The sequence below is a fragment of the Mus caroli genome, chromosome 6, assembly GCF_900094665.2.
Source record: "Mus caroli chromosome 6, CAROLI_EIJ_v1.1, whole genome shotgun sequence".
NCBI classification, from domain to species: domain Eukaryota; kingdom Metazoa; phylum Chordata; class Mammalia; order Rodentia; family Muridae; genus Mus; species Mus caroli.
The window spans coordinates 2,147,717-2,163,902 of NC_034575.1; the positions used below are offsets into that span (position 1 = coordinate 2,147,717).

At 42.0% G+C, this 16,186-nt stretch overlaps 1 protein-coding gene across 6 annotated transcripts in view; it reads left to right on the forward strand.

Moving 5' to 3' along the window:
* Nucleotides 1–9,206: 9,206 nt before the first annotated feature.
* The window catches only part of Dync1i1 (dynein cytoplasmic 1 intermediate chain 1), a 305,446-nt gene continuing 298,466 nt past the window's right edge, over nt 9,207–16,186 (forward strand). For 5 of the 6 annotated variants that reach the window (XM_021164407.2, XM_021164406.1, XM_021164409.2 and 2 more), the window contains exon 1: nt 9,207–9,502. The gene's annotated coding sequence lies outside the window, so the exon portion shown is untranslated. The remainder of the gene's footprint in view (nt 9,503–16,186) is intronic. The other variant, XM_029478836.1, reaches the window with a different exon arrangement.

Below are 16,186 nucleotides of genomic sequence, written 5' to 3' on the forward strand. Positions count from 1 at the left end.
AAGCTGAAGATAAATAAGTTTGAATTTTTAAAATACTCAGGATATGTTTATTTACAATACATTTGTTTACTAGTTGTTTTTGTCTGTGCATTTCTGGGAACCAAAACCAGGACCTGATATATATAGTATGGGCATTCCACAAACAGCTTAAATTTTTTACTCATTATCATCCAACCCGAGAACAGCAAAGGTGACCTCAAGGCTCAGTGACAAACAAACAGACAGCTAACATCTCTTCAATGTCGATGGATCATCTTTCTCAACTTGTATGTGAGTGGGCAGTAAAGAAAGTGCTGACTTGCTCACTCCATTATTAGGGGGAAAGTGCTTGTTGTGAATAAGAGAGAGGAAGTATCCAGAGGCATCTGGAAGAGTCCAGGGCAGAGAGGAAAGAAAGGAGACCGCACATGGCCAAGGCTAAGGAATCAGGAAGTGAAAGGGCAGAGATAGTGAGACAGCAAGACACCGAGAGTAAGGCATAGCAAGAGAGCAGGAGAGAGAGAGAGAGAGAGAGAGAGAGAGAGAGACAGAGAGAGAGAGAGAGAGAGGATATAGAGGATAAAAGGAGACAGAGAGAGTGAGTTGAACAAATTATATAGACTACAAGGAAGATGAGTAGCTGGATTGAGGGGAAGGCCAGGAGCTGATATGGACTTAGAAATGTTTTGTGGGTACTTGTGTGATACTGAGAGAGCCTAGGATTTAGCATGGGCTTTGATATGCCGACAGGTACCACAAGTATCCATAGGTCTCTTCTGCGATAGGGAAAAAACCAAAACAAACAAAACTCCTTTTGGCAGATGAGAAATGCTTTTACAAGTTCTTGGGAGAATGATGGCTTTTATCTAACCACCAGAAATCCTTCTATAGTTCAGCTTGAGCTCATTTCTAGATATATGGACTACCCGAGACCTAACAAACTCCAGACCAGTATTTAATGTTGGCGTACATAATTGCACACAATTACACACATTCACACACACACACACACACACACACACACACTGAAAGATTCACTCTATCTATTTGAGCTGGGTATACTATTGCACACATAAAATTAGCACCAAGAACAGGGCACACACCTTTTATCTCATCACTATTGGTGAGATCTCTGTGAGTTTCCAGACAGCCTGGTCTACATACTAAGCTCAAGGACAGCCAGGAGTACATAGAGAAACCCTGTCTCAAAGAAACAAAACTACTACTACTACTGTTGTTGTTGATGATGATGATGATGATAAAGTTAACATTAAGAGTCAGGGCCAAGAAGGATCATGAGTTACTATAGGTCCTCCTGGGCTATATTCTAAGACCCTTTCAGTATATAAATATACAGGTACAACTTAGAAATCTTTCCCAGCTTAGCAAAGACTGTGGTACATCACTATAGAATGCTAGAAGGGACTTCCTTCTTATCTTTTATAGCTCAATGTAACCAGATTGGTGCATGCAATAATCTAAGTCGTCTGTCCTAGAGAGGATACACAGAAGAAGGTCATGATATAGGTTTACACAGGCAGTGTTAGAATGTGAGCATTCCCCTCCACCCCAGCTCCATCCATACCCTGACTCTCCTTGTAGCATGGGGTACTGCAGTAACAGTAAATTCTTGTATTACACCACAATCGCCGCTGAGTGATAAGAATTGGTGTATGTTCAGGATGTGTAAAAAGGAAGAAATTGCCATATACATGCTGACTTTTGTCTGTAACTAACACTTCTACTACACAAACAAAAACAACACTGACATCTATCAGGCTTGCTGGGAAACACAATGCACATTATATAGAAAATATGGCAAACTCAAAAGATATGATGATACATATAATTCCCATGTATGATACAATATAATTCCCTGGAAATGCCATCATAACACTGTATGTGTGTGTGTGTGTGTGTGTGTGTGTGAGAGAGAGAGAGAGAGAGAGAGAGAGAGAGAGTACTATAAATAGAGATGACTTAAAACATGTTCAAAGGCCTCCAAAAGACAGGTATCACACTTCTCTGTTACAGTCAGTCTTTCTAACTAGTGATTACAAAAACTACAAAATATGTTTTTTGGGATCATGTAGAAAAGGAATGTTCCCAAAACTGGGCTATTAATTATTTTAATGCAGGTTTCTTTTATGTATATTAACAGAAATTCAAAATAAGTAATTAAGTAATAAGTTAAAACAGAAATAATATACACACTGATTTCATGTCATCTAGGCAACGGTAGAAAGTGAATTTGAAACAATAAACCCAGTTGTTGTGTAATCATTGCCCATCGGTTTATATTATTTAAATGATATTTCTCAGGTGTAAAGCTCTTCCTTGTTGCTGTTCAGGTAGCTTCCATGATTGTATTATATATGAATTGTTAAAACCATGCATTTTGGGCTTTGTACAATACTTGAAAGAAAAACTGGTCAAGGAAGCACAAGCAGGCGGGTAAAGGAGACGGTACAAAGACACACCGATACAAAAGTGAAGTGGCAGGAAAATGGGTGCTTATGATCCAAGTCTATTACAAATATAGGCAATTACAGTATAATTAGAGTTGTTTTGGAAATTATACAAAGAGTTACTTTGAATAACCGCCTAGTCACACAGCAGACATCTCAGCTCATTGTTCCAAAACTGAGAACAATTATTTGGGGCATAGTCTTGCAGGTGCTTATTTATTTATAGCAAAACCTTTAGCATACCACTTAAAAGCATAGATGCTGTCTCTTAATGAAAAAGGTTCATGCAATAAAGATTGGGAATTAGGGAGTCACTGATTTCTCCATAAGTCAGTCTTAGGTTTTAAAGACACATTCAAACAGAAAACACATACCCATTCCTGCACATACAGTTCCCCATCTGAACAAACTAGCTTCTGTTTAGGACAAACACAAACAGATAGATGGGAAGTGGTATAAATTTGTTTCTTCACAGATGTTTTATTACTTAACCTAAAATACATCATATGAACTATAAGTAAGAAATATTTCAAGCGATTTTCCTTAGTAAGCATATTACATTGTATCATAATTAATTAATCAATATGTTTACTTGGGGGTAAGTCCTCATACAGCCTAGGCTGTCCTCTAATTCACTAGATAGTTAACCTTGACCTTCTGATCCTCCCAAATGCTGGGATTACCTCTTACAGTATGAGGGATGAGCCCTAGGGCTTCACGACAGCTGGACAAACATTCTTCTAACTGAGCTGCGCTGCCAACCTCAAGCACTTTACATTTTAACAGCTGATTCTGGTGCTTCACATCTTGTTTTAATAATTTAGATACCTTGAACCACTGAAGTTAATTTTCAGGGTGTGTGTGTGTGTGTGTGTGTGTGTGTGTGTGTGCATACTAGCAGAGGTACAATAAACTGAAGAATGATTTGCAGAGGAGACTTTGGGCATGGGTGAGACTCAAGGCATCTAAGTGTGCTGTTGGACCTCTATGCAATGGAGTTCTACAGGAAGAAGGGAGCAGGTGCAGAACCACACCCGTATCCAGCACGGATGAAGGATGGGTGCTCTGAGCAAGATGACTTTGTCGTGAAGTCTGGTAGCGATCTGGCAATATCACTGTTTTAGATTATTATCACTTGAATTCTGTAGGCTACAAAGGTTTACATCCCATATAGGCTGATTTAAAGCCTTTGTTAGGGACTGTTATAAGTATCTTTATAGATTAAGTTATTGAAATATCATAGGAAACAAATGTTATTGCTTTATCCATAGTCCTAGGAGATTTGAGTATCATAAGAGTCTAGGAATTTGCATACAGACTAGTGAAACCAGCAAGGTGTGTGTGTGGAGGCGCGGAAGGACTTACATTTGGATCCACGGTCTAATTCCACATGAAAACGTAGCCATACCATTAATTCCTTGGAGGAATCTGAAATGGCTACCTCTTCATGGCCAATGAATGGGAATTTCCCAGTCTATTCTGATTAGCTGGTTAGCTCCTTCTTGAGAACTTATTTCTATCTTGGGAGCGAGGGGTTACTCTTGGAGTTGAGACTATCATCTTGTGGATGATTTTCTTTCGTTCTAATTCTGAAGTCTCTGTAGCCATTATCTATTGGAAAGACAGTTTTAAAACCCATAATACAAGCTCTCAGGTAATCACTCACAAAATACAATAATTCATCACAGAACAATGGATTGTCAACACTGTACAGAATCTTGTTGGAGAGGTTTACATGAGAAAGGTACCCCACTGGCTCGTGGATTTGAACAGCTATCCCAGTTATTGGCACTCTTTATGGAGGTTATGGAACTTTATGTCATGGAGGCTTGCTGGAGGAAATGCATCAGTAGGGATGGGGCTGGAGGAAGTGCATCAGTAGGGCTGGGGATGGGGGAAGTGTATCAGTAGGGATGGGGCTGGGGGAAGTTCATTAGTAAGGATGGGCTTTGAGAGTTTAAAGCCTTGGCCCACTCCCAATTTTTTACTTCCTGTGTGACAAAATGGGACAAGCCAGCTTCCTGCTGTGGCTGCTGGCTGCCACACCCTCCTGACATAGTAAACTCTTAGTCTGGTACCTGAGCCAAACTAAGCTCTTCCTTCTCTAAGCTACTTTTGGTTTTGGTGTTTTATTACAGCAACAAAAATAACTAATACACTTGTGTAATAAAAATAGAAATACATTTAACTTTTTTGTGTTATTGAATAAAACAAGACGCAATATCTTTATTTTGCTATCCCTTAATTCAGAACAAAGTCCACTCTCTGATCCTGGATTATGCCAGAACAGCTGGAAAGATGGAATTTGGTTTGGAAAGCACCACACGATGAGCTATAAGATCTTTACACGGACACATCATTTCAAAGAGACAATATATGGTTTACACTGTCTTTTAAAAGAACTAGCACTAAAACAACTAGAGACCTACATGTAAATAAACAACTAGAGACCGACATGTAAATAAACAACTAGAGACCGACATGTAAATAAGTCAGACACAGATAGTACTTTTTTTGTAGGAACTACCTCAAAATCAACAGAGATTTAAATGTAAAATGTAACACTACTAAACTTTAAAAGAAAACATAGAGATTCTATATATTCTTAGGTCTGGTAATAGCTTTTTAGCTAGAAGAATGAAAAAATACAACCCATGAAAAATTACCATTCTTCTTCACTGAAATTTAAAACTGCTGGAATTAAAGGTAATGTGTAAAACAGAAGAGAAAGGCAAGTATCAGAATGCAGAAAATACTTCCTATCACAGAGCATATATAAAATAATAAATACAAAAACTAAGAACAATTAAAATCCAAGAAAGTCTAAATTCATAAAATGAACAGATATCTGAACAACGAACTTAGACTGATGCAAGCAAACAGATAAAAGACAGTTCACGGAGCATTCTGTGGGGGGGCTCACCAGTTAGAACTACACTAATGTGCAACTACACATCTATCAGAATGGCTCACATCCAAAACACCAACAGCACTCAGGGTTTGTGCGTATCTGAGACCACAGGAATGTCATGCGTTGCTGGTGGAAAGCAAGATGTAGCCACTTTGTAAAAATGCTTATCAGTACCCTAGAAAGCTGATAATTAAGTTTATCAAAGGATCCAGTAGTCATGATTGTAGATATTGATCCAAATGAATCACAAAGTACAAATGCTTGTAAACCCCTGCTTAGGAATGCTCAGAAGAATTGTATTCATCATTATAAAAGCTAGAAGCAGCTAAGATGTCTTTCAGTACATGAGTGGGTAGAATAGTACATTAAAAACTAGAACACTCTGCAGGGCGGTGGTAGCGTACGCCTTTAATCCCAGCACTTGGGAGGCAGAGGCAGCCGGATTTCTGAGTTCAAGGCCAGCCTGGTCTACAAAGTGAGTTCCAGGACAGCCAGGGCTATACAGAGAAATCCTGTCTCGAAAAACCTAAATAAATAAATAAATAAATAAATAAATAAATAAATAAATAAAATAAAAAATAAATGAACCACTAGGACATAAGAAGAAACTTTGCCAAGACAAAGAATCTATGTACCATGTAAAACCACCATATTGGCATTATGGAAAACACAAAGTTGGATGTTAGCTAGATTGGTGGTGGCCAGAGCCTGGAAACAGGGTCCTTCATTTCATGTCTATTTCTAGTCTCACAGTATATTGTACCTGGATAATGCATAATGAAAATCATTTATCACTGCCTTTTTATTGTTAAAACACACAAGCTAAGAACAGTATCTCAATCATTCTTAAGGGTATAATTCAATAGTGTTAAGTATATTCTCATTGTTAAACTATCAATCAATGGAGCTTTTATTCTTACAAAAGCAAAGCAAAACAAACAAACCTTTAATCATTCCTGAAAGTTTTCCTCTTGGAAACTACCTGCATATTTTGTTCCTTATTTTTATTCTTCTACATACTTTATGTAAATGGAACTACACAATATTTTCCTTCTGTGACTGGCTTATTTCACATGACATACCACATTCTACTTTCTTCTATCTTACTGGATTCAACAGAGGGTTTTTGCGGCTGCACAATACACACACACACACACACACACACACACATCTTCCATTTCTACGTAGATGTTTGAGTTGCTTCTACTCTTTGACCATGAGACAACAAAATGTTTCAATGAACATCAATGTTCAAATGTCTCTTCAATATCCTACATTGAATTCTTTTTGAGGAATAAAGTGAAGTAATTAATATGACTAATTTTTCAACTGAGGGATGAACACTTGCTTAGTGCCAGATATTTGTAATGATAGAACTGGACAAAATCATGGAATCCTGTACTGAACTTCCAACTGGTCTTTTCTCCCTTTACTTGTAGATCCAGTCTCCATCCTATGGATGCTCCCAGATGACTCATCCCGGTTTGGGGGCTGTTTTGTTTTGTTTTGTTTTCCACTCAAATGCCTTTAGTGGGTCACCAGTACACAATTTCAGCTTCTGTTAGGGCCCCGTCATACTCTTCATGAATCTGTCACTCTCAAACACAATGGCCTACTTACCGTTTGCTGTGTACATTTCGGCTTTTCTCTGCTTTGGAATTGTATGTGTAGCAATGCCACCCCTTCTTCATTGCTACTCTTAGAATAGCTCTCTGTTCAAACAGCCACAGTCACAGTTGTTTTTAATTATATTTCCTTTCTCTCCCATCCTATCTTTGAGAATAAAGACTGTAGTTTCCTAGGTTTTGGATCATGTGACACGACTACCGCAATGGTTTGAAAGTAGTAGGCGCTGGACACTTTTGTGTTGTAAAGGCAGAAATTTGGCTTCCCAGGTGAGCTGAGTATTAAGGTAAATGTAATTTAAATCTCAGCTAGGCTGTTCAGGAGCTCTGGTGCTTTGTAAATGCGCGGAGACGCAGGGTCCTTTTGTAGACTGTTTTTCAGGGTTATATAGAGGGACATAGTTGAGTAAATGGATATTGGATATGTATTAAAAGAGGATTATTAGATCAACTCAAATGATACAATGTAGGTTGTCAAACAATAGCTATCTTCATACTAAGGAAAACAAGAACCCACTTGTCTTAGGGTTTTACTGCTGTGAACAGACACCATGACCATGGCAGCTCTTAGAAAGGATAACATTTAATTGGGACTGGCTTACAGGTTCAGAGGTTCAGTCCATTATCATCATGGCAGGAAGTGTAGCAGCATCCAGGAAGAGGTGGTGCAGGAGGAACTGAGAGTTCTACATCTTGATTCGAATGTAGTTAGGAGAAGAATGGCTTCCAGCCAGCTAAGAGAAGAGTCTTAAAGCCCACCCCTACAGTGACACACTTGCTCTAACAAGGCTGCACCTACTTCAACAAGGCCACACCTCCTAACAGTGCCACTCCCTGCCCAAACATATTCAAACCACCACACCAGTCCTGACCAGTTAAGGGGATGGATATTTCTGCAGTCCTAGTCCAGTGCAAAGGCCTAGGGAGTTCCTGCAAAGCCTCTGGTCTTCAGCTCACTCTGGAAGTCTGGTGAAGCTGGCTTCTGATGTCTTCAAAGAATGGCAGCATAGCCATGGGTGAGGTAAGCTGGACAAGATGTTAACTATATAGATGTATTTGCCAGGATAACGGGAAAGTACTAGAAAGAAATAATTGGGAAAATGTTTCCCAAATTTACAGTAGGTCTTCCCTTTCAGAAAACCTAATCACAAAAATGCCTAACAGGTGTGGCCAAGGGATGCCTGTGAGTTGATTTCAACTTTAGTCAGGTTGACAACCAAGAGTAAGCATCACACAGCTCTCACAACATTTTGTCTACTCTATCAGGTAATAGAAGTTTTAAAAGAAAATTAATCTAGAGTTGACCTGCATTGAGCATTTCCAGTCCATGGCAACGACATATATTGACTCATGTTATCTTTCTTTCTTAGGATATCTTGAATCTCTTCAACCTAGAAACATTTAGCCTTAAGTCAACTATTTCTATGATCAAAAAGAGCATCCAAGAAGACAAATCTGAAACAATGATAGATAAGACACTGTATTCACAATTGGATCTTATTTTGAAATTACTGTGACATTGGCCAACTGATAAAATCACAAATATTTGGGTATCTATGGGATGCCCCCCACATATATACTCTCTTAGCTGCGCAGTGGTGACCAGGATGTTCCTGCAAAACAATGAAAAGCTCATGTAGAAAGTGATGCCAACCCCACACTGCCATACATCCTAAACTCCTTCCTCAGCGCTGTGACAGCGAGGATGGTAAGCTTCGGGGAAGTCCAAAAGTGTTTCTAAAGCCAAGACATCAGAAAAGCAACGAGAAGCAAGCTACACACACACACACACACACACACACACACACACACACACACTGTAGATAACATATGTACATACATAGGTGTACCTATGTATATCTATTCCTGTATGTCTACATGTGTGTATCAATATGTATTTATGTATATATGATTTATAAACACACATATGTGTGTAGATAAATAGATAGATAGATAGATAGATAGATAGATAGATAGAGGTATGGTATAGGTTTGTATGTTTAACTGTTTGTGTATTTGTATATGTCTGGGGAAACCTGTGTTCAACTGTACCTGTACAGCACAGATAGATCTAAGCTTGTCTGTTTCTTTTTTAAAGACTTAAAGTTTCTCTGTGTGGGAGTGAAAGTTGCCCATGGAGAAAATCATCAGGAGCTTGGCAGACTCACAGCTCTCCTTGGCAGTAACTTAGGTGTGCGCTGCCTGCAGCCTAGGACTGACTGCCCCTGGGTTCCCTCCTCCCTGCCAGGCTGGCCCGAGGCGGTGCTGCGCTGTGCGGAGGCCCTCCCGCGGGAGGCGCGGGCGTGGAGGGCGTGGGCCGTGGGCGGGGCGAGCCCTGCAGCCCTGGTGTTGGGAGCTGTCAGTGTCAGGCTCAGGAGAGAGGAAGTGATCGCTCCGGGAGGAGCGCTAGCCTAGCCGCGCAGCGTGAGACAGCACATCCTGCTGGCGCGGGCCCGCTGCTCTCCGTCCTCCCGCGCCTCCTCCACGACCCCCAGTGAGCCTCCGCGGACAGCATTCAGGTAACCCATGGGTGGGAGGTCATGTCTATATGCAACCACCTCTGAGCCCCGAGCCCCCGGCTAAATCCGCAGGACACCGGGGAGCAACACCGCAGCAGTGACTGCTGCAGCTACCGCTGGGCACACAGCCTGGGCCCCTTTCCCCGTGCTCCTGCATACTGTAGCGCCCCAAGCTGGAGCCCTCCAGAGGCAACCCTGGCTGCAGCTCCCCAGGAGCGGAGAGGTACAGGCAGAGGAGGAAGGGTCAAGGGTGTCATCACCTTGTAGCCCACCTTGTACACTGGGAGAGGGGCATGGCAAGGTTCTTCACCTTGTTTATTTCTCCTCGGGAGCAAAAGGCCAGAAGCTGTGCTGTCCACATCCCCGTGGGCTACCAGCTCATGGCCCCTAGAAAGGGAGACCTACAGAGTGAGGGAAAGGATGCTGTCTGATTACATTTCTGAGCTGTCTGCAAAGCTCTAGGATGCTGTTGCTACCCGCCAAGTCGGAGGGGGCCAATGCACTTCCAACCGAGCTTTAATTAAACACTCATGCAAGATGCCAGTTTCTTTCTCTGCTGGATAAAAAAATAGTGTGGCTGGGGATGTGTTTTGGTAAACACCTCCGCGGTTTTTCTTCCCCCACTCCCACCCAGAATTGCTCTGGCTATGTAAAGCTCTGAATCGTCACCAGAGCACTGATCCTGGCAGAGCTGGGGAGGAACTGAGTATGCGGGTGTCTCATGACTTCTACCTCGGTAAACCGGAGGCTGAGGACCAGGGGAAAGTATCACTTAGGAAACCGGAGGCTCAAGGAAAGGCAAAAAAAAAAAAAAAAAAAAAAAAAAAACGAATAAATATACCGGCTTTCCTGGACTGTAACCACACCTAAGGCAGGAACAAGTAGCCAGCCATTTTCTTGCTGGAGTTGTGTTTGGAATGAGCATTACAGACTTGATGCAGTTTGAAGTTGTGAAGGAATTGCTTCCAGACATTGCAGACTAGCAGGAAGCTTAGCTGACAGTGTAGCATGCCGGCGACAGTCCAAGATAGTCCTGGATAATGGCATAGATATAACTAACCTTCCCCCAAATACGTTTGTGCCATTGTGGAAGTTACCGGGGTGGGGGGCATGCGTTAATCAGTGTTAGAGTATTGGCATCTTTGAAATGGGAACATCCAGTGCAAACTGGATCTTGCATCCCCCCCCCCCCCCCCCCCCCCCCCCCCCCCCCCCGTCTTCTTGAGAATGTCTGTAATACTTCCTCCATTGTTGGTGGTGGTGGTGGGGGGGGTTTTGTTTGTTTGTTTGTTTGTTTTGTTTTTTAACAATGCCTAGTTTGCTCCTAAAGGTTTTCTATAGGGAAACATATTTAATTCTGTTCTTCTATCCATGCTTCTCAGTGGAACAAAATCTGGCAGTCCTAGCCCTAAGGTTGTGCTCTCTTCACTAGACCCAGCTCTTCAGAACTTCAGATCCAGGCAGCCAGTGGCTAGGAGAAAAACCATCCATCACAATACTGGAGTGCCGAATGTACCCCTTTCCAGCCTGCCCAGGGTTGGGCACTATTTTCCTCCCAGAACATTTTGTGCGTGTCTGTCTTGTTTCAGGTTTCTGCCATCTGTGCACCTGCCCAGATCTCTGGGATGCTGAAGCCTTTTGCTCACTGGCTTCCTGAGGCAGAGAGGGCTGCTTCGTGGCTTCTGCCCAGTGCCTGTCTGACCCCCTTTTCTAGTGAATATATGCCACGGGTTGGTGGTCCATTAGACGCTAACTTGCATCTTTATGGAGAATCATTGTTGAAGTTAGAGGCAGAGGAGAGAAGAAACTCGATACACAAATTGAATAGGGCAGAGTCACTAAACTGTTCGTTTGTTGTGCTTCTTCTCTGTGCTTCTGAGATGGTAGAAGGGACTTTCTGCTAGCATGCTGTCTGTTTAAGAGGAGGTACTGTGAAATTTCCCCTCGTACTTGTCTTTCCTAAAAATATTAGTCCTCTCGTCTATGTGTACTGAACTTTCCCCCTTGATTCCAGTGTTGATCAAGGCGTTCATAGGAAATCCACACACTCTGTGCACGTTCAAACAGCTATGTAGGCCAATGGTGCAGACCGAATGTTGAGCTTTTAGTCACAGGCTGGCCACAAAACAGGCATTATCCTTTATCCTTACAGACTGCTCGTCTTTCCCTGTTTTGTTTTTTTGTGTGTGTGTGACTTGAACAAGCATCCAATGAAGGGATCAAAGACATCCATGGAAAGCTAAACATCATCTTCTCCTTCTGCTTTCTCCCCTTCACATTGTGTTCACTGACCGTAGCCAAACTGATAGGAGCAGTGGCTACAATGTGCTGAACACTTTTTTCCTGAATCCCATTTTAAATATCCTCTCACTAGAATTAAAAAAATAATAATAATCTCATAGGAAAACTTATGACACACAGGCATTGCTAGTAATCCCTTTAAAGAATTAGGTCATAGTGATGTCAAGTCACTCCCTAAAGTTTACTCAAGTTAACCGGCGAGGGTCTTTGATGTAGAAGGCCAGGCCTCTCCTTGTAACCACACTTCCAGACTATGAAGCAATTCTGATTGATTTAATTTCAGACACTGGGTTGTAGATGCTGTTGTTGTTGCTGCTGCTGCTGTTGCTGTTGTTGTTATTGTTTTTGTCCTTAAATTGGTTTTACAAGGTAGACACCACTTAACCATGAAGCAGAGTTAAAGTGATATATATGTGTGTATATATATATATATATATATACATATATATTGTATATATATATATATATATATATCATAGTTAATAATTGGTAGAAGTAGGAGTCTGACCAGGTCAGGCAGCTCTATCCAGAACTCATCCATTTTGGTTACTGTCCTGTGATAAGAATAACACAGAGTGGACTGTAACTGTTCTAGCAGTAGATGACTCTTAAAGAGAGACACTTGGCCTATCACACTATTGAAACAATGTATGCCAACTATTTAAAAGCCACCTCCACACCCCCCAAAAAAACCCTTATATAAGGGGAAGAGAAAGGCCGAAATCCTGGAGTCAATCAGAGGCAAAATTGTCTCCTAGGAAGAGATTTCACACTGTTTTGACTTTCGGAAAACCATCTGAGAACAGGACCTGCAGCCTGACAATGACCACTGTAGGACCACTGCTCAGTTACACATAGCTCCTGCCACAAACTCAACACAAACCAGTCAGGACCTTAAAGAGAAACTTGAGAGGCCCCTGGATCCCTTTGTTTGTTTTTCTTCCCAAGTAGGTGATGCTGAGGAGAGCTCCTTTCTGTGCTTTCTGCTATTATCTTTTTAATCACTGTGTCTAGGATGTGTGGCTTAGCACACCTTGTTGGAATGGGCAGGGTCGACTTTCACCATAGAAACTCCCCTGACATCTCCTAGATTACTCCTGCAGCTACAAGTGTAGCCATATTTTTTCCTCACTCAAGTGGTACCTGTGGATGACATCATAACTCAAAACTCCATTTATTTACCCTTTGGAATAAAACACTGAATACCATGCCCCAATAGAAGATTTCAAAGCTGTGTAAATTGCTGCTCCCTTGACCACAAGTACTTTTTATTAAAAACATGTAGTATCTATATCACCTAGAAAATGTGCAACTGTCTGTCTGTTTGGGTACGTTCCTGGAGCAATGGACAGATTGATATTTTGAGTAGTCCTCAGGCTCCTCAGCCCCTTCCCCCCATACATCCTGGGATAGCTTCCTTTGCTTTGCTGTGTAAGAAAGCCTGTTTGAGAATGGCTAGGTACATAGTCTCCCTGATTATTATTATTATTATTATTATTATTATTATTATTGCTGGAGTTGACCCCTTTATGTTCATAGACACTGAAGAGGAAGCACCAGGAAGTTTTAGGGTAGGCATTGAATCTAGCAACATTGATGAATATTTAATGCATATCTGTATAGGCATTTTAAGGGAAATTTAAGAAACTTTTAAAAAATATGAGGTTAAGAACCACTGGTTCTTAAGGAGCTGGGGCAGGAGTTGGCAGGGGCACAGAAGTTACTGCTGAAATGTGTTGAGTCAAAGGTATGGTGCCAGGGCTATCCAAGAAAAAAGATGTTCTTATCTGTTATATATACAGCATTTCACCTACAGTACAGGCGTCAGGAATGTCTACATGAGTTCAGTTTGCATGCAGGTGAAGCCTGCAGCAGTGGCCCTGGCTGGAACATTGGTCCACTCTTCTGGTACTTACCTGGAGCATGGTTTATTGACACCACTGTTCATCAAATCACCCCAACATCCCGTAAGGTAGATAGATGCTCTTATCTTCTTACACAAACAAGGAGATGCTTAGAAAATCCAGCCGCTTGTCCCAGGCCACATGAGGCCAGCTAAGGAAGTGCTAGATTTCAAATACAGATCAGCCTAACTCCAAAGTCCATTCATTCTCTTCCTGCCACATCTCATTGTCTCTCCATCCGCGTGGGTTGCCCAAAGTGCCCTTTAATGTGGCCTTTTGTTTATTAAGGTAGCACTCGGCATCCTTCCAGACCTTGCTCACACGCTGATAGGGAAAGGCTGGGCATATTAGCAGAAAGAACACAGAACTTACACATTTCTCATTTTGACCTGTCTTCATTGACTGAAGATGAAGCCTCACTCATGTCTGTCTGCCCTGGGCAGCAGCAGCAGCAGCAGCTCAAGGCTATTGCAAAGATGAATTTCCTCCCAGGCTTCTCCTTCTTCTAGGACTTTTCTGCTACAGTAACAATGCTGTGATATGGAACACTGGCTCTGTACTAAATCCTGGGAGGCCTTGAACTCCCCATGCGTCCTTGGGCTCTGCTGGCAGTTCATAGCAATCCTGAAGTTATACTGCAGAAATGGAGAGTTGGAGGGCAGGATGCTCTCACGTGTAAGATTTTGCTTTAGGCTTGGCATCTTTACATTTTGCTGTTTTCTGCAGTACTTCCATAGCATGCCCCATTGTTTCAGTTTATGGTATAGAATAGCTAGTGCTATCAGTATGACCCATGTATAAAGCATTTCTACTAGGGTTTATGAATTCTTTGCAATAAAAGAGGCAGGTCTGAGGTACTTTAATGTGTAATTATGTCCTTAGCCAACAGCTGAGATGGCCACAGGTATCAGTGAACTTCATTATGATTCAGCACAACGATTCTTGAAGAATATTTTTATTTGTTCGTTTTGAGACTGGGTTTTTCTCTGTAGCCCTGGCTATCCTGGAACTCTCTCTGTAGATCAGGCTGGCCTTGAACTCACAAGATCCACTGGCCTTTGCCTCCTGACTGCCACCACTGCCCAGTCCTAAGAATTTTTTCTTTTTTTGAAATTCTGTCACCACTTCTTGGACATCACATTTTTTTTTCGGTTGGCATCTAATGTTTTTCATAATGGATTTTAATAATTATCACAGAGGAAGGGGAGATAGCTCATTGGGTGAGAATGCTTGCAGTACAGTCCTGAACATCTGAGTTCAACGTTCCCAGAACACACGTAAAAAGCTGGATGTAGCTTCATGTTCTTATAACTCCAGCACTCTACAGGCTGGAGATAAGCGGATTCTTGGGAAGTGCTGGCTGCTAACCTAGTTACAAGTTCAGTGAGAGACCTTGTTTCAAGGGAATAGAGGAGAGATTAATAGAGCAGGGCAGCAGATGTCTTCCTCTGACTTCCGTGTGTGCTTGGGTGTGTGCACCTGTGAACACACATGCCAGCCATCTGCCTGCACGCCACACAGATACACCACACATGCTCACACAAGCAAAAGAAAGTGACTAAGTTATATTGAATGTGGTTTTCAGAGTGTGATAGGTTGACAATTAAAGATAAAATAATGACATCCTTCATTAATTCGATTGAAATGTAAATATATTAACTATGTTGAAGATCTCTTTAGCAAAGAGATATTTTTATAGCTTGGGTCAAAAATCACTAAAATTTGGAACTCTTTTCCTCACAACCTCCCTTCCTCCTTCCTTCTTCCCTGTTTCCCTCTTCTTCCTTCTTCCTCCATCCCCCTCCTTCCTCCCTCTCTCCTCCCCTCCTTCTCTTATCCCCTCCCTCCCTCCTCTCCTACCTCCTTCCTTCACTCCCCCTCCTCTCCTACCTCTTTCCTTCCCTCTCTCCCTCTTCTCCCTCCCTCCTCTCCTCCCTCTTTCCTCCGCTCCCTCCCTCCATCCCTCCCTCCCTCTATCCCTCCCTCCTCCCCTCCCTCCCTCTTCCCCTCCCTTCCTCCTTTTCTTCTTTCCTTCTTTCTTGCATTTCTTATTTTTTCCAGTAATATGAAAGAAATGCCTTTGTAAATGGAGCAGGGAATGGAATCCCCACTGAGGCACATTCTCCAGCAGACCAGCTTTAGAGGAGCAGACACACAGAATCTGTAGGTCTAAGATTGGTGCCCTTAGCACCTCCCTTCTCTAGCTCCTTTTGTGAAGCCTCTGTGTAGTCAGTTGCTCCATGACTATAGTGCAGTTACTGGCTCCAGGCGTCTTGTCCTTTGTAGTTATGTTAGAGGAGTGGAGGGCAGGAAGTCTGCAGAGAGTGGATGGACCATCTCCACCTTGCAGAGAGAGGTGGCTGTGTGGACAGTTCCTTCCACTGTTTAAAGATTTTTCAGTAAAGTTAAAAAAAAAAAAAGGAGCCATTTTATGTGTTTTCAGATTGCTGGCTCTTAGCTAAGATCATTTCTCTGTGAT